Raw genomic sequence first — 19461 nt, forward strand, 5'->3', positions numbered from 1 at the left:
TATGCTCTTGCACCTATTATGCAGCTGACACCTTGCACTGATCGTAATGAGTTATTCATGGCATGCCGTGTTACGGGGCCTGGGTGTAAGGTAAATGGAATTATTTGCTGTGGAAATCCCCAGTCCAATCTCTTAGTAAATTGCAATCTTTGAAACCAGGTCCCTTTGGAAGGTGCTTAAATAAATGTATACCTTGTTTGAGAGATTTGCAGCAATTCAAGAGATGTGCTTTCTAATATAAATGTAGATTGGCTTTGCTCTATTTGCCATAAAATTTAATTAGCCATCATTTATCAGAACCTTTAATTGCCTGGTTATTTATTATTTGACAGGTTGGGTTGAGTTACTAAAATACTTCTAAAAAAAAAAAAAAGAGCCAGCTATGTGTCACTTACATATACATGCATGTATATGTGTGTCTTTATTTACATATGCATGCATTTATTTCTGAAAGAAAAGTAAGCAGCCCTTTGTGTTTTGCTTGGTTAGGTTAAAACAAGGATCTCTTATCCTTTGAGACAGCATGGAGGGACCTGGAGAGTATCATGCTAAGCTAAATAAGCCAGTCAGAGAAAGACAAGTATCACACGATCTCACTCATATGTAGAATCTAATGAACAAAAGAAACCGATGAACAAAATACACCCAGAGACATAGAAGCATGGAACAGATTGTGGAATCTCAAAGGAAGGCTGGGGTAGGTGGGTGGGAAGAGATCAACCAAAGAACTTGTATGCATATATGCATAAACCATGGACACAGGCAATTGTGTGGCAAAGTTCCTGGGGCAGGCGGCGGAGGTAAGCTAGAAGGGCTGAATGGGGAAAGAAGGGCACATATGTAATACTTTCAACAGTAAGTATTTTTTAAAAAACACCAAATTGTTCAACTATGCTTTCTTGTATGTTCAGAACTGGGCTAGACCTACTGGCAAAGAGGTGGTAAAATGCCACCCTCCTCTCTAGACCTTTTACAGGCCATCTGGGTAGTAAAGACATAAACTACAGGAAAACGCAAGACTCTATGGAGCCACAATGATATACAGTCCAGACACTAATCATACAGCCGTTCAGGGAAAGAAGTTACCAACATGGGATGAAGGAGGTGGACTTGCTGTGATTTTTATTAAACGCCCCCTGGAAAGGACCATGGGGACACTTCCTTTCAGGGTTGAGACCTCGGGCACAGCTGCCTCTCTCCTGAGAAGCAGCATGATGGCCAGGATCCCGGCCACTGCAGGCAGAGGTGTCTGTAAAGACTGGGACGGGGTTCCGTGGAGGCTGGTGCCCCAGCATATGCCGGCAGCCAGCTTCAGGGCCCCATGGGGACAGTCTGTAAAGACCAAGGTACATGCGATAACAAAGGAAGGGTCCTGAATTCAGGATATAAACGCTTGAGTTCCCATGCCAGCCTCACAAGCAGCTCCCTCCTTGAACTCACTTTTACAAGTTTTTGAAGTAGGATAAAATGGCCTTTGAAGCAGGGAGGGACCCTGGTTTGGGGGTCAAGCTCTTGAGAGAACCATCTCCCTGGATCTCTAGCCAAGGGAACATATAAAAAGACAGAATGCGGCGTTAGCCTCCCTGCTTTGGCCCGGGGCCGTGCCTGAAGTGCGCCAACTTACTTTCCATTGCCACCGCACTTTGCAGAGGAGATCCTCCCCATTCCCTTAGCTGCCTTCTGTGTGGAGGCGTCTTCACTTCCCAGAGCATCCTTCTGTTTCCATAGAAACGGGGGTTAGGATGTAGTAGCTCACCTATTCTGTGCTCCCACTGAGGTGGGGATGAGATAACACCCCTGAGGTACAGTGTGTCTCTACCAACAAGCAAACAGGCTCAGAGGTATTCAGAAATGTGCCAAAGTCACACAGCTCCCAGGTGGGAGAGCAGCACTGGAATCCAAATCTTTGTGGTGGCGCAGACATCTGCATTCGCCAGAAGAGAACACTAGGCTGCAAACTGGGAAGGCTGGGCTCTGTCCCTGCTTCACTGCTTACTGTATTGCATGATCCTGGCAAAGCCTTCCTGCTGGCGCCTCAGTTTTCCAATGAAGACACACACCCGCTGCTCTCTGAACTGAATGCACAAGACATTTTGGTATCTGGTTTTCCAAGGTAAGGGTCCTTAGCTTTAACAAATTTACGGAGGGATTCATGATCCCCCCAAACGTTAAGAGCCACTGGTTTAAAGACGCTAAGCAATAAAATCATAATTGCCCATACTTATATTTACTTTATGTCAGCATCATTCTAAGCATTTTACCTACTCACCTATTTAATCCTCACAACAACTCTACTGCTTTATATCTACTTTAGAGATGAGGACATGAAAGCACAGAGAGGTTAAGTAACTTTCCCAAGGACGCACAGTAATTGGTAAAAGCCAGATTTGAACCCAGGCAGTCTGGCTCTAGCACCCATTGTCTTTAACACTCTTATTACATTCTAATAGACATCTGAAACAGGACTGTGCATCCCAAGGACAGCTGAAAGTTCCAGGAGCTGGTAGAGTTCAGAGGTCATCTGGTTCTGTGGCTTCCAAACCTTTGCATACTCTACTGGACCCTATTTCCTTATCACCCACAGTGCCAGGTGTCCTTTACAGCATGCTGGCACATAAAACAGATGGCAGCTTCTCTGAGAAAAGAGCAGAGTGTATGTCATGGTTACATGGAGTGTATGAATATGCATGTGTGTGAGATGTAGAGGTTAGCATGTGGGATGAGTGCCTCGAAGTCTGGCCCCTCTGCCCTCCACGGTGGCTCCAGACCATCTCTTCCAAACCTGCAGCTCCACAGAACACAGGGTGGAAATCGTTCCCATTGCCCCGCCCATTGCTTTATGGTGGTGAAATGAGGCACGGAGGGCAGGTAGCTGGGTGTGGGCCCTGGGATCCTGGTCCCAGTGCACTTTCTTCTTTCTGCCTCATCTCCATCTCCTTGTTGTAACCAGGCCACCGCCCGTGGCCATGGGGCTGTTACCACACTTACATACCTAAGTTCTAAGCCTCTCCCTGGGCTGCTTGGATGTTTGAATGTGTCTAACCTTCTAGCTGGCTGGGGACAGTCACCAGAAGGCTTTCTAGGGCCGGACAAATGGAAGAAGAGCTTTGGGGTGGTTTGGCGATGTCAGGAAAATGTTCAGCTAGAAGTGATGTAATGGGGAGGGGGGAGGGGTCATCTAGAACATACTCATACTCCTCAAGTCAAATCACACCATCTGTCTGCTTGAGTGGGGTAGCCGGGGGTGGGAGAAAGGAAGGTCACAGCCCCTCCCTGCCAGCCCCCCTAATCTGGTGAGGCTCAGTCTCTGGACAGAATGTATCTGGGGCTGTCAGACCTACTTACAAGATACAACTTTGCTGTCCTCCCTGCCAACTGCCTTCCCTCTGGGTTTGCCATCATGCCCCTTTGCTGCCTCAGCAGTTGGCAGCTGGACCTGGCTGAGTGTTCCAAGGAGAAAGGGCTCAGGAGAGCTGTGGCCTGATTTAAGCAGGGAGGGGAGCCCTGCAGGGCAGGGTGGGGACCCGCAGCCACAACGCTTCCTAGCAGGTCCCTTGGCTTCTGAGTGACAGGGCACAGTTACTATGCATAGTCATTGAGGAACACCCTCCCAGGACCACAGTGAGGGGGAAGCTGGGCATTCTCATCTGCCTACTCTCTCTCTCCACGCAGGGTTCTCACAAGGGCTGCAGATGACCCACCATTCATTTCAGGGAGCATCTACAGGGTGCCCGGCACTATGCTAGGTGCTGGGGGAAAATGGATATAAAGCCAGGCCTCACGAAGCAGCCAGTATAAAGAGAGAAGCAAACTGAAATAAAAACACAGTTTAGAATTAGAATTGGTAAGAAGCTTTATAAAGACAAGGAGTGAAAATATATAGCCTGGAGTTTGAGTCTAGGCATTGGGGCAAGGAAAACTTCCGTGTGGCCGTGATAAAATTGAACTGCGGAGCAGGTAAAATGACTAGGAGAAGAGGTAGGAACAGCATGCAGATGGAAGGAACAGCAAGTGCAAAGCACTGGGACCACAGGGCACCCTTCTTTATTTGCTATGGAATGTCAGTGACCAATTCACACGCGCGCACACACCACAAATCCTATCTACTCATCACCTACCGTCCCACACACAGCGCACTTGTTCTCATTTCTCTTTCTCAAAGTGTTGGAAAAGCTGACACAAACATGGAACAGAGTTAAGTGAAATGAGAAGTCCTATACAGAGCATATGGGGACACAGCCAGAGTAGCCTAGAAGGTTGGAGAGCCAGGGAAGTTTATCGGAGGAGATAACCCTTGCTTAAGAGTAAGATTTCCTAGGCAAAGAAAGTGAGGAATAAGATGATTAGGCAGAGGGTAGACTTAAGCAAAAGCTGAAGCATGGAAAACAGCATGGTACCTCTATAGGTAACTACCAGCATTTTGGTGGCAGTGGGAGGCACATTGTAAAGCAGGGGGGTGGCAGATTAGGCAGGAAGCCCTTGTGTGACATCCTTGCATGCATATATTTTTTCCATGAACATTTATTGGACATCGGCTACAAACCAGACTCTGTGGCTATGATACTGCACAGAATCAGACCTGGCCCATGGCCTGGGAATTAGAGTTCACACGCAGCAAGGACTCCATCAAGTGAGGAAGACAACCCATCAATCAGACAAAGGGAGGTGGGAAGGTGCCTGGGAGGAGTAGATAGAAGGCCAACTTTGTAGACCCCGTTAAGAATGTTGGTCTTCATTCTAAGTAGTAAGAAGCTTTAGAGAGTTTTAAGCAGGTTTTAAACATGCTTGGATTTGCATTTTGAAGAGATGATGCTGGTGCTGTGAGGGGAGAGCGTCTGTTCTCTGACTTGGACACCCTGTCCCTCTGCAAGCAGTAACAGACACAGCAATGGAAGGGAACCGTGAAATGCATCATCTATCCACGCAGAAATCCTAGCAGCTTCCCCTCGCTCTCTCTGCACTGGGAACCATTGGGGGGGCGGTGGTGGGACGGACAAGCAATGACTCCTTCCCGACTGTGTCTGAGGCCAACTGCGATGTCTCGGCAACAATTATATTAACATCAGAGCTAGAAACGAGCTGATGGAAAGCTGCTCAGCCATGTAATGAGGTCTCGGTTGTATTTGAGAAATGTGTCAGGTAATCTGGTAAGAGACAGTAGATATTTGCTTCTGTTTGTCAGGAGATGGGGGAGGTGGGACTCAAGTTCCTCGGCTTCAACTGCAATGTGACAAATGTCATCTGTGCATGAGATGCTCAAGGCAGAATAAGCAAATGTGAAAGGAGCAGTGACAGTGAGTGGGGCCCAGGACAAGATGTGGAGCGTGTGCACATAAACATCAAAATTATCATCTAATAGTGATGTAGCACTTCTTGGATCGAGCATCACCTATACCATCTCATTTCATACGATGGTTCTATGGGGTCGGTACTAACCTCATTTGACATGGGACTCAGAGAGGTGAATTCAAATCTGTATCTTTCTCACTCCAAAAATATGATTTTACGATGTCCTGATGCTTTGCTCCATCCCTGGATCAAAAGAGCCCTGAATCGGTGTAGAACTGTGATATCTCTTTTATTTAAGGGGGAAATATGCTCAAAGCTAGTAGACAGGAACATCTGTCCTTATCAAGCTCAGGTGTGTCTCATTATTGTATGCTCCTGTAACATTCGTGAGATCTGAGCTAGCCATCCTGGCCGCTGCTCCCATGTGTGGAACATGCAATGACTTTTATGAGACACACGGAGCCCACATTGAATATAACAGAATCACATAGTAATATCGGTCCTGTTTCAACCCTTTCAATTTTCCCAATTCTGCTGTCAGTGGTTCTCAGACTCAACTGCCCCAGGGAATCATCCCAGGAGCTTTAACAGATCCCTAGGCTCAAGCCCCACCTCAGAGACTCCCCCCCCCCGCACCCCTCCCCCACATTGAAATCAGCCCTGGGCAGTGCTTCTCACACTTTTATGTCCTATAAATGACTTGGGGGATTTTGGTCAAGTGCAGATTCCAATTTTGTAGGTCTGGGTAGGGCTTGGGACCCTATGTTTTTAACCAGGCGATGCTCGCTGCTGGCTGGGGGACCTTACTCTTAGCAGCTCCAGTTGAGAGAGCAGCCAAGACCGAGAACCACTGCTTTAGGGAGACAGTTTCCGTTTGATGCTCACTACTCTTTGGTTTTAGGATGGAAAAAATGATTATCCATTAGAATGAGTCATACATACACATGGAACACAAATCAAATAGCCAACCCTCCCTCCCTCACTCTCTATCCCAAACGCCAGAAGCCCTTTTCCTCTACAGATTCAAATACTGTCATCCCTTCAGAGGGATCCACTCATATACAAGGATAGACGTATGCGTGTATATATCCTTCAAATCCCGCAAATGACAGCATCCTAATCGCACCGTTCAGCACTTTGCTTTTTTCACGTACTATATCTTGGGGATTGTTTCATACTGCACATAGAATTGCCTGATTTTTAAATTGTGGTCAAGTATATATAAAATTTACTATGTTAACCATTTTTTCAAGTGCAGAGTTCAGTGGCATCAGCAGGCACCCTCACACTGCACAACCATCACTGCCACCAGCTTCAGAAAGTCCCAGATGGAAACTGCATACCCAGGAAATGGAGCCAGTTAATGTCAAGTCTCCTTTTCAACAAAGCAAGGCTCTGGCCTCAGGGCCCCAGGTTTCAGCAGGCTGCAGTGGTGTCTGCTAGCGTTTACTCCTTGTACTTAATTTCAGTTACCCTGTTTGTGATAAGAAATACTAATTTCCCACTTAAAGAAGTTTCCTTTCCAAACAAATCTAATTTCTACTGAAATAATGATGTCTGGTAGGGAGCAGTCAAGGCTGTCCCTGGCTGAGCCACAAGGTATGAAGTAGCTACCATGAAGGACAGGAGCAGGGGACACTCCACCTGCCCATGTGCTGAGCCCAGCTGCCCTTGCTGTGCACAAGAGAAAGTCTGGTGATCTTGCGGTGGAAAAGGAAGAATTTCATATCAAACCATCAGCCTGTGCATTAAGCTGGTCTGGGGAAGGGATTGTTGCCACTGAAAGCACTGGGTTCAAATCCCACTTCCGTAACTTACTTAACAGCTGCTTAACCTTACCAGCCTTAGTCGCCTAATCTACAACGTGATGATCCCAGTACTTATGTCATTAGGTTGGTGGGAGACTTGAGTGACATGTTATGCATACAGGGGTCAATGTAGAAGTATTATCGATGAATGTTTGCAGAGCTGAACAAAATGAAAGCAGTGTCATGCTACCGTGGAGAATAAATAATTTGTGCAATATCACATAAGCATTAAGAGGTGTGATATTCAAGACCCAACTAGATTTTTCCAAGTCCTTTCTGCATTCCTTGCTGGGAACAGCCCGGCTGCACAAGTACCCCCTTGTGAGGGACAGCACTTTCTGGAGACAAAGCCACAGTGCCGACCAAGATTTTGTCTGCTTTGGTAAATGACCGAATTTACAAAAGTTACAGGCCAGTCCTCAGGCTAAGATGCCAATGACTGAACTATTTCACAGCATTGAAAATGTGCTTTATCGGCTTGCTCTTAAACCAGGCTGAAAGAGAACAAGGAAGGGAAGAAAAATTGGCAAAAGGGTTACTGTTGAAAAGGGTAAGGACTGGACTGAGGGTGCCTTGGAGAGAGACAAACTTCACCCTCATGCTTACCTTCTGTGATTTTTCTAAATTAAAGGGTTGGAGGGAGGAGGGGGGATGCCAAGCTAAGTAGTTAAGGAGCTCAACTGCATATGGATAAGATGAGGCAACAGAAAAACATACAGGCTCAGCGCCCATAGTGGGAAGGACCAGGGAAACCGGGTAAGGCAGGTTTGCCCACATCCTTCGTGGGTTGGCCCAGCTGGACGGGTTTTTCCACAGCTAATCAGTAACGTGTTATCAAACCATCTCAAAGAGGGTGGTTCAGGCAGAAGGAGGAGTTTGGGGCAGTCGGGCACAGAGGTGAGGGCTGGGTCATGGTGGTGCCACTTTTAGCAGAGGACCCTGGCCAAGTGTGTAGCCTCCCAAATGCCACCTTCCTCTTCCCTAAAATAGGAAGGACACTACTGGAATCTACTGGAGAGGGTTGTTATGTTAGGATTACATGAGCTCATTAAATAAACTCACACGTAGCAAGTACTCAATAAAAGAAAGCTGTTAATTATTAATTACTGTCATTATTTGAGAGGCATATCAGAGCCACGCATACTCAGAGCAGGCAGCAGCAGGATGACTGCTTCTCAGGGGTCATGCTGGTCTTACATTGCGGGCTGGAATCTTGGCAGAAGCAAGTCCCCACCCAAAGGAGAATGAGCCCAGAAAATAACTCCAATACCCAACCTGGTATCACAGCCTAAAGACTGCAAATGCTGGCATCTGTCTTTGCCCAGCCCAGGACAGACCTCTGCACAATTTTTTTCTGGTTCTTAATCCCAACACTGATGCTAACTTAAGAGACTATCAGCAGACTGAAGCCAGCACAGGACAATGTTACTGCAGAGCTGGAAGATGTCCTGGAACCAGCCAGCTCAGCCCTCTGCCTGGGGGAAGAGTAGCACCATTGATTGCTTTTAATCAGAAAACTTCACACCTCAAGGGCAGTGCGGTTGCCTGCCCACAAAAGAATCCTGAAGAGAGGAGAAAGTTCTGGCTGGTTGGGCAATATCCCAAAGATGTAAGTAGTTTTCAACAAGGCCTTTCACTCACCAGCCTAAAGATATCAGCTTAGGAACATTCATGGAGAGAAAGTAGCTTGGGTCTTGGAGTATCAGCTCCCATCAAACTGTGAGTCCCCAGAGGAATGTGTGTTTCCTTGAGAGTTTACTGAGGGAATATGACACAGAAGGGAGAAGGCTCTAGAGAGCACAGTTGAAGCTTCAAATCCTGAGTCTAGCCATGCGACCTGACCCTCCCTCAGTTTCTACATCGAATGGACAGACGGCAGTGAGAGGACCTTGCTCATAGAAGCACTGAGGGAACTGAAGCAGGGGCAGCAAACATTTGAGAGAACATGACATAGCGAGCACTGTTTCAGCCCTTTGTGTGTATTCTTGTACATAATGCTCACTAGGAGGAAAGATTGGGAATATCCCCATGTATAGATGGGGAATATTCAACAGAGTGGATGAGAAACTTGTCCAAGGTCACACAGCTAGCAGCTGACAGGGCCAGGCATTCTACACCATGAGCCCACCCCCTTTACTACTGTGATGAACTGCCTCTTGCACATGAGATAATATGAGGATAATGCTTCTATCAGTGCTGAGTAAGAAGAATCCTATATAATAAAGAGCTAATATGCAAATGGTCATCACACCCTCGCACCCTTGGGCTGGGGCAGGGGGACCTGAGGCTGCACCCCCTGCCCTGGCACCAGGACTGGGGGACCTGAGGCCATGCCCCCTGCCCTACAGGGCTTGATGGGGGTGGGACCAGCCGGGTCTGGGTCTCATGCAATTTGGAGGCGCATGTGAATGGGCGGAGACTTGACTCTGGGTCCTGCGGCACCCCCCAGACTCTGACAGGAGGGAGATTTTCGTATACATTTTACTAATTTTCTTTCATCTCTGACACTTCTATTATAGAGAAAGGGAAAATAGCAATATTAAAATATTTCCTCTAACTAATTCCCTTTTAATGTGCACAAATTTCGTACACCGGGCCACTAGTTAGTTAATAAATGTTGATTACCATCATTATATCATTAGTCCCTGGCATAGCATATAGTATGTTCAAGCTCTCCTACCTAGAGATTTTAAGAATTTAAAACAGTTTGGGTTCAGGCAAGTATCCAGTGTATGCTCTGGAATAGATCTGATGGTTTTCATATTCCCTTTTGGCAAGGTGCACAATTTTGCTTTATGAAAATTTGTCATTTTCTTCAAAAGCCACTTGGAGAAAAAAATAAATCCATCGGCATGCATTAAAACTGGGTTCTATCACTCACTACCTGAGGGCCTCCTACCTTCTAAGGCTCACATGGCTTATTTCCAAAAACAGGGACAGTCAGCTTGAACATTTAAATGAGATTATCCAAGGAATCCTCTTAGCACTTAGTAAGTTCTCAATAAAAGCCCACTGTCAATATTGTTATTATCCCCAGCATGGCTCAAGGAATCAGAAGAGGGTTAGTGACAGCATGGCCAGAACTCGAGCCCATGTCTTCAAACACTTAATGTGATTCTCTTTCCATAATATCACTTTGCTTATGAGCCTCTTCCTCTCCAGAAAACCATCAGGACTCTGTCACTTGTCTCCTGATTCAAAATATTATTTTTGATAAAAGGCAATAAAAAATCTAGAATAGCATAAGGGAATAGAACAGATAAGGAGTGTCTTAAAAAAATCACAGAACCACCTGAGGATTAGAAATAGAAATCGGATGTCTCTTAAATCAAATAGGGCCAGGGCCGATGCCAGGAAGGCTCCACACACATTACAATGAAGAACATGTAAGTGCAGGAAGGGACTCATAAAACCACCAGCTTGTAAAATACTGCCAAATGCTGCGTGCTTGCCAAGGAAGAAGCATCGCCAGGCTGGGTTCTACCGTTCCTCGCTGCAAAGTGAATCCTGGGTGTTAATTACAGTGTCTAAGTCGATTCTTGAGGAAGGTAGCTGCCCGAGAAAAGGATTCCTGCAGAGCAGTCTCTTCCTCTGATAGATTTCTTCTGGAATTGTGGATTTTCTCCAATTTTTTTCTGGAACTGTATCCTCTGCAACCCATTGCTTGTAGGGCCGGCTGCTTGTGAGCCAGAGACAATGGCTCTGGTGTTGACATCACTGTCACAACGAATACAGGCATGACTCTGAGCTACTGTGGGTTTGATTCTAGACACCCACAATAAAGCAAGTATCATAATCAATCGAGTCCTAATCTTTTTGCTGGTGGAGGGTCTTGCCTTCAATTTGGAAAAAATGTAACATCTGTAAAGCACAATAAAGCTAAGCACAATAAAACGACGTAGGCCTATACTCTGCGAAGGTCTGCTATCACAGGTGCACCTCCTAGCCTCACAGGCTGCAGAGGGCAGCTGTTAGCATTCCATTTGATTGAGGATAAGTGTGAGATGAGGCTCAAAGGGACTTGCCCACAGTAGCAGAGTGGTAGAGCCCATAGAAACACATTGGATCCCCTGATTGCAAATATGGGGCTCTTCTTATCCTATAAATGAATGACACCCAAAATAGCACAGCCTGGTGAGAATATGAATGAGTGGCTTGATAAAGCAGGGCTGGAAGGGTGAACTCTGAGCTTTCTGAGGCCATATTGGCATGGCAAGTACCCCAGGCGTGGTGAGTACCCTACATGCTAAGATCAAGACCAGGTTTGGTGTTTAGAAGAACATGCTAGGGTGAGTCACAGGCAGCAGAGACAGCTGTATCATACATACCCTGCTATTTATTAGGAAACTAAATCCATTTGATGCCATTTAGCCTTTTTCCCTATGTTACCCCCAAAATGAAATCATTTCTCACCTCTCCTCCCACCCCCGAGTACCTGAAAACCCAGGTAGCTCTTTACTTTCTAGAACAAGATGTTTGCCTTCCCAAGGGAGATTGAGTGGAGGTGTTGAATGAGCAGGAGGCAAACAGGTGGGCATGATCTCTCCTGATCCCTCTTATTATTCTTTCCCTTGCCAACTATTAACTGAGCCCCTGTTATTATTGGGAAATCTGCTAAACCCTGGAGGCCCAGCAGTGTCCAGTAGGCAGAAGACATGGAAGGTCCCCACTCTAACTTACAATCAAGAATCCAGAACTTCAGATTGTCGTCAGCTTTATGAAATTAACCAACACTGGGAGGGAAGGTAATGGGGCTGGTAGTGGTTTTGGGGGGTCCATTTTAGATTCTGTGGACTTGGAAGCCCTCATCAATAGGCAACATTTGAGCTGCAACTTGGTTGAAGACAGGAAAAGCCCTGGGAATGTGTTCCAAGCAGAGGGGAGGAACAGAGATAGCTCATGGTCCTGGCTCAGCATGAACTAGGGGCCTGGTATAGGTCAGGCTGGAAGCTGGGCGAGGGCTGGCGACAGGGGAGGCCTGGTAAACCATTTTGGGGTTGGATTTAATTCTAAGCGGCCACAGTGCACTGATCCAGTATCCAGCTCTCAAACACATTCCCTTTCCCCTCCCATTGCTGGCTCCAGTGTTTGAAAAGACCAACTCCATTGCTCAGCTGATAGTCTCTGATTCTTAATGGCACAGACCATGTGGGTTACATACTGCTGACAGTGAGCTCTTAACAGTCTCTAAATCCACAAGAAGGTGCTACTGAGGCCTGAGAAGTAGAGACCCAAGTCTAAATTAGTGCCCCAACATTCAACAGGAACACTGGCTCAGCTAACCTCCCCAAGCCTCAGCATCCTCATCCGTAATTGTACATAATACCGACATTTGCCTCACGGGCTTGCAACAAGATGTATAGTATTTCACCCTCATGTTTTGCAAATCATAAGCTTTCAATATTATTTTCATGAGTCACCATCATCAAAAACCCAACTCTCTGTCTTACTCTCTCTCTTCCTCACACACGCCTACTTCTTTCAAAATCCTGCATAATGGTTTTGTAAGTGTTTGGAAAGAGACCCTGACATAGTACAGGTAATGACCAATGCTCACATATTATGGGCCCTCCATACAGATAACTCATTCCAAGCTATAGGCAGCAAAGGCTGAGGCTGCCTGCTCACCAGTGTGTGGAAGAAGCCTCGGCCACGTAGGATGATCACCATCACCACCCACAGCTACCCTTGTAACCCAGTCAACTGCACGCACAGGGCCCTCCATCATAAGCAAAAAGCTCCCCAAATAAACAGGAATGAGGTTCCAGGAAGCCTGTGGCTGGTGGTGGACCCAGCTGTAGCCCCAGGACCCAGGGTATCTCAGAGATTCCCTTTGAAGTAGCATCCCTGCCCCAGGCCAGCAAGCAGGAAGGAGAGCTCAGGAGAAAAGAGCACCCTCCCATCCCAGCATCAAGCAGGGTGCTTACCTCCTCCTCCTGGGTGCAGGCTCCGAAGCTCTCCCGGGGTAGTCAACACTCCTTGGGCGGTTTTATTCTGATGGGGCCACTAGGGAGGGAGGCTGGGTTGCCACCACCTCCAGTTATCCCATCAAAAGGGAGGGACAGCCAGTGAGAGCTTCCTTCTCATCTCTGACCTGAGAAGGCAGCCCCAACCCCTTTCAGAAGCCCAGCCTTCAATGTCACAGAGCTGCACACAGTTCCTCCACCCCATTTCCTCCTCTCCCGGCCTGCTTAGCCCTGCCCTGCCCAAGGCTTTCGGGCTCCTCCTCCAAGGTCTGCATCTCCACCCTCCTCCTCCTCCTCTTCCTCCTGAGGCTGCCTGGCAGGGCTGGCCTAACCAGCTCTGGAGCCTGAGCTAACCCCAGAGAGGCTGCTGTGTTGTTAGCTGGTGAGTGTTTGGCCTGCCCCCCACTCCACCCCAATTTATTCTGAGAGAGAGCTCCTGGGTTAATTAGAGCCAGAACTTGGTAACTTGGCCCAGCTGTGGGCACATGGAGTCTCCATTTTCTGGCGATTAACTAACAAGTGTAGGATTTTGAAGGTCAAGTGTCAGGAGATGGAGATTCGGCTGAGCTGCTTCACAGGGTGACCTCAGTCCAGGCCAGACTTGACTATACTGCACCCTTCCTTCAGGGGCCCAGCTTTTCTTACAGCAGATGAGGAGCTACCCTTATTCCCAGGAGGAGGTGAGAGGCTGAAAGGAGAGCCTGCTTCTTCCTCTGGGAGGGGTTGGGAGATCAGCGAGGAAAGCTGGGTCAGGCAGGCATGTCTGTTATTAAAGGGCACTTAGTCACCCCAGGTGATGGCTGTTCCACTGAACCCACAGGTGGTCTTAAGATAGGAGTTAAATTATTCTTGAAATAAGACAATGGCGTAGGTCCCAAATAGAAGCATTTGGGACATTATTTCCCTACCCTAGCAAGTTAGCATTATCTCTCCAGGTCAGAGATTTCCGGATTTTAGGATTCAAAGGAATTATCTGGGGTATTAAAAATGCAGATTTCTGTATGAAACTCCAAGATTCCAGAAAGGCTCAGGAATCAGTATTTTAAAAATTTCTGAGGTGATTTGATGTGGGTGGTCTGGCACCTGTGGTTCAAGGACTACGGCCCTAGAGGAGGTCTGTCCCCTCCATTCTCAGCCTGACATCGGTGCCTTTAAAACTCAGCTGAGGACCAGCTCTTCTCCATTGTTTTCTACTGGCTTTTCTAACCTGCTCTCAGCTGACTCCAATATCGTCCTCTTTAACTCCCAAATAAACTTTGTAAGAGGGCAGAGTGTTAGCCTCACAGATAGTCCAGCTCTAAGGGGCCCTTGAAATGATGCCGCCGAATCCTTTCTTATCACATCAGAGAAGACAGTGAGTCCTAGAGTCCCACCTTTCTCCCACCGGAGACTCAGACCTCACACTGTTGCCACTTCTACACCCTCTGTCCCAAGGTGAATTCTCCCCACGCCAGCCCCTCCTCAGGCTTTCTCTCTGTCTTAGTACCACTGTGGCCAGAGAAGAAGCCAGGAGAGCAGCAAAGGTCCTACAACCAGTTCCTCTCCTTGCTCCATGGCTAAGGCAACCTGTGTTCAGGTTCCTTATTTCTTGAGTCCAGTTTAGTTTAGAATGAGATTCTCAGCCTGCTCCCCCAAATGGAGTTATCATAAAGTCGACTAGATCTCATGCCTGCCCAAGTCAATGACTTAATCATAAGGCAAGAACTATAGGATTCATTTGATTCAAAACACATTTACTAAGCACCTGTTATGTGCAGGGACTTGTGACAGGCACAGCAAAGGTGTGAAGAAGACCCAAAGGTGTTGATGATGATGTTATTATTGGCGTTGTTCTACCAGGGCAGAGGGCACTGAATAGGAATCACATAATGAAAGTGATGTGGGAAAATGTGTGCTTGGTTTGCCCAAGGGGAAATGCTCTCTTGGAGCTGCAGGCCGCCACCCTATTAGGAACTCAGGTGATCCCAAGTGATACGATAGGGAAATTAAACATAAATTTTTTCTTGTCTTGCCAGTGCAGTTCCACAACTTTCCCAGTATTTATAACTTTCAGATCACATGAATGGCAGCACAGTCCAGAGGTTATAAATACACAAGTGGGTACCAGACTATTTGGATTCAAGCCCTCCCTCCACCAGCTCACAGCCTGTGGTTTTGGGCAAAGGGCTGACCTTCCCTCCGGGATAACAATAGTACTCACATCACAGGGCTGATACCAGGCTGATAGGATACCAGCACTAATGTGTATAAAGTGCTTTGAACAGTGATAGTGCTTAAATATTTTTACTCAGGAGATCCTGAACATGGTTACCGTGTATTTATTTGCACTATAAAAGACTCATGTTTTCTCACCTGGAGACCAATAATGTCTTCCAAATATTTGATTTATGTTTCTCAGCTCTGTGTTCAAGGGTCTTTATTAGTTTATCCATGCTTTCCTTCATGTATTCATTTAACTAGTATTTTTTTTTTTAAACTAGGATTTATGATGTGCCAACAGCTCTTTCAGGTGCTGGGGATACAGTAGGTGAATGGACAGCAACTATCCCTGCTCTGAAGGAGTCTACAGTCCATTGGCATACCAGGGAGTGATTTAAAAAAAAAATCACACAAAAACTGTGAAGTTATAGTGTGATAAGTATTAAGTATAGTTGTGATAAGTATTAAGAAGAAGTAATACCTGTGCTGAGAAAGTGTGTGAAGAGGAACTTGACCTGGTCAAGGGGTTAGAGCAGAGCTGGGATGTGAATGAAGAGATGGAGTTAAACCTGTGGAGTGAGGGTGGCCTGTCAGAATATTCCAGATAAAGAAATAGCATGTGCCATGTGTATTAGTCAGTTTTGCTGCAGTAACAAATGACCTCTGAATCTCGGTCACTTACACCATGAAGGTTCATTAATCACTTATGTTACAGGTAGGCTGTAGGTTGACCACAGCTCTGCTTGGGCTATGACTCTGCTTCTCATTCAGAGACTCAAACTGAGTCCCTATGTGAGACATGCCATTCCGGTAGCAGAAAGGTCAAGAGCATTGGTGGAAGCTTGCCATGACTCTGAAAGCTTCTGCTTGGATATAGCCTCGTTGTGTCTGCTTACATTCCTTTTAATGACAGTGAACTCTTAACAGTCTCCAAATCCAAAAGAAGGGGCCCCTGAGGCCTGAGTAGTAGAGACCAAGGCCAAAGTCCAAAGTTAATGGGACAGGGATGTATGGTTCTCAACACTGGGGACATGGCAAGGTATATGGCAGTGGCAGGAACATAATCCTCTTACATGGAAGGGTTGGGGATGAATAATTGCAAAGATAATACAATCTACTGTATGAAGACTTTGTGATAAAAGGCAAATGGCAAAAGACCTGGAGGCCTGCATGGTTAATGCTAAAGACATTGGTGGGAACGTACTGATAGACAAGACCGGAGCTTTAGGGGGAGGGGGGAGGGTACAAGTCATATAAGGTAATCTGACCTTTATACTGTGAGCATGGGAAAACATTGACCTTTACCCATATAACCTCTTTCCTTAGTTATTAAAAGAACACTTTTATGTTTTTGGTTTATGAAGTAATACATGTTCATTAAAGAAAATTTAAAAATGACAGATAAGTAAAAAATACAATTAAATTCACACTTTACCATTCAGAGAGAACCATCTTTGATTGCTATTTTTATTAACATATTTCTAGAATTTTAGATGCTTTTTAATATATATTAACTATTTTTAAAACCAAAATTGGATCATATTCTTTTTCAGTTGTTATGAAAATTTTCCAGTTTATTAAATAGTCTCCCCATTATCATCATCTTATGGATACACTATAATTTCACTAATTCCAAATTATTAGATATTAGAGGCCAGGTGCACAAAATTTTGTACATGGGGGGAGGGGGCGGGGGTGTCCCTCAGCCCGGCCTGCACCCTCTCGAAATCCAGGACCCTTTGGGTAGGGTCCCTCGGCCTGGCTGGCAGTCAGGGCCTATTGGGGCTTCCCTTACCCCGGCTGCTGGCAGCTGGCCCTGCCCTCGCCGCTGCCACTGCTTGCCATCTGTGCGGCGCTGCCCTTCCCCCCTACCCGCCACCAGTTGCCTCCCTCTACGGGTGACAGTCATGGGGTGCAATTGCTTGGCTGGCCTGGGCCTCCCTCTGCAGGGTGATCGCTGGCTGGCCCACACACCTACCACAGCATCGCTGGCTGGTGGCCTGGGCCACCCTCTGTGGGGTGATCAATCACGGGGCCCCCAGATCAATCACCCCACCCAGCCGGGGCTCCGCAATCGATCACCACGCAGAGAGTGGTCTGGGCCTACCTCTGCGGGACGATTGAGAGGCGATGGCGGGGGCCCCCCAATCAATCGCATGGCACCCGCCTTGGCTGGCCTGGTGCCAGTGCGTGTCATAGCGTGGCCATCCAGATGGTCCTTCTGCTGTTCGGCTGTTCCGTCGATTTGCATATTATGCTTTTATTATTATAGCTAGAGGTTTTTGTAATTTTTTCATTTTGTAAAAATTCTGCAATGAAGTTTATTATATTTAGCAATGTGGATATCATTTCATTGAGATGGCATTTTTATCCTAAAGGGTATGACCAGTGTAAAGAACATTGCCAGTTTTCCCTCAAGAAAAGTTGAAGCATTTCACACATAACCTCAGAGGAGGATTTGCCAACTCTGTTGATAATTATTTTATATGGCCAATTTAATCAGTGGAGATTATTGCTTTATTTTTTTCATTTATTTGATAATTAAGGACAGACCATTTTTCTATAATTTCAGGTGCTTTCACCAAGAAAAGACTGACATGATTAAAAATTTGGCCTTTTGGATCTTCTGCAGAGAGTGAACTCTTGATTTCTCCTCAACAAACTGCAATTACTCTGTCCCTTATAATGCATTATATGATTTTCTTCTGCTTTCTACAGGAAGCCTGCTCTGATTGCCCCTAGCCCTGATCGTCGCCTTACTGTGGGAGATGCCAGTGAGGATAAGGACAGCTGATTCTACAATACGGTGGGATGATATAGTTCACATGAACCGTGTCTCCCCTAATGGAGAGGGTGCCCCCCACCCCGTGATTGAATTTTGTGCCCTCCCACAGTCTTTCACTCTGTGCTCTGCATGTATTATGGTCCACAAATATTTGTGAGTGAATACTAAGTAAAGGCATAATGGTGCAATTGGTGGGTCACTTTTGACTTGAAGGATGACCCAATTGTGGAGACTTACACGTGGCTATATTAATAAAAGACGATGGGCCATGACTCACTGTGAATGCCACTCGGGATCTCTTTTTAGATTGCAATCTAACACCAATTTTTCAACTTTCGTAATATAGGTTAGCAACACAGGGCATTCGGATCTGATAGCAACCCAATTACTTTATCTCTCTCTGATATATTATTTTTTCCTCTTGGCCAGAGTCCTCCATTTGATATGTGGTGTGGTTTCCAGTTAATTTTTATTGAAAGTTGGAGGTTTCTTCTCTTCTGTCCCATGTTGTGCTAATGTCTTGTCAAGGTAATCTGACAGTGAAATTGTACCCTTGTGCTCCCGTCTCACGCTCCTGGGAGGGGACAAAGCCTCATGACAGGGAAGGGCCATTAACAGAGCATTCCACTTGCTTCCTGGGGTGTGGACTATTTGCTCCTAAGTCTCTCAGAGGCCTCGGGCCAATTGGGTTTATGATGATTTATGTCTTTACTGGCTTCCTTCTAAAACTGCCTCTGCTTTAGCTATGCTCTGCTGTTCATGTGCACCCTGGTCCTGAAGGCACAGAGACTAAAGCCTGCTATGCATTCGTGCCACTGAACCCAGAAGTAACTTAGGATTGCTCGCTCACATAGGTCCACACAGCGACCCCTTCAGTAATTGGAATGGTTATGTGAGATGAGACCTATTTGCATTGCCTATACACATCAGGATTATCAGAAGGTGCTTGAATGTAGAATACAGTCTACCATACATTCTCACGTTCTCTCCCATTTTACAAATATTATCCATGCCTTCAAACAAACAGATGCACGTCTTGTACCAGAAGTAGTGAGGTTTTGGTTTTTAATCACTGTTTTCCACATAAAGCCAAGGCACACCTGAGCAGGTGTTCTCTGCGTGAATTACTTAATTAAAACAGCTCCCATAAGGCCATTGAAATACCAGAGGGAGAGACAGAAGCAGAGATAGGTAATTTTGAGTAATTCCTTTATTAAAAGGGAAGGAAATACAATCTGGTCTATCCTAATGTAAGAGACTGCATTAAAAATGAACCATCGAACAGACCGTCAAACTTCAGAGGGAAGGCAGGGAGGGGCGGTGGGGGATAAGAGATCAACCAAAGGACTTGTATGCATGCATATAAAGCATAACCAATGGACACAGACAGTAGGGGGGTGAGGGCATGTGCTGG

General features: G+C 46.3%; 1 protein-coding gene across 1 annotated transcript in view; it reads right to left on the reverse strand.

Annotated features, from left to right (window-relative positions):
- ATP10B (ATPase phospholipid transporting 10B (putative)) overlaps positions 1–13223 on the reverse strand; it is a 187755-nt gene extending 174532 nt beyond the window's left edge. The window contains exon 1 of the mRNA XM_079772877.1: positions 13025–13223. The gene's annotated coding sequence lies outside the window, so the exon portion shown is untranslated. The remainder of the gene's footprint in view (positions 1–13024) is intronic.
- Positions 13224–19461: the final 6238 nt, after the last annotated feature.

The sequence above is a fragment of the Cnephaeus nilssonii genome (genome assembly GCF_951640355.1).
Source record: "Cnephaeus nilssonii genome assembly, chromosome: 5".
In the NCBI taxonomy this organism is placed as follows: domain Eukaryota; kingdom Metazoa; phylum Chordata; class Mammalia; order Chiroptera; family Vespertilionidae; genus Cnephaeus; species Cnephaeus nilssonii.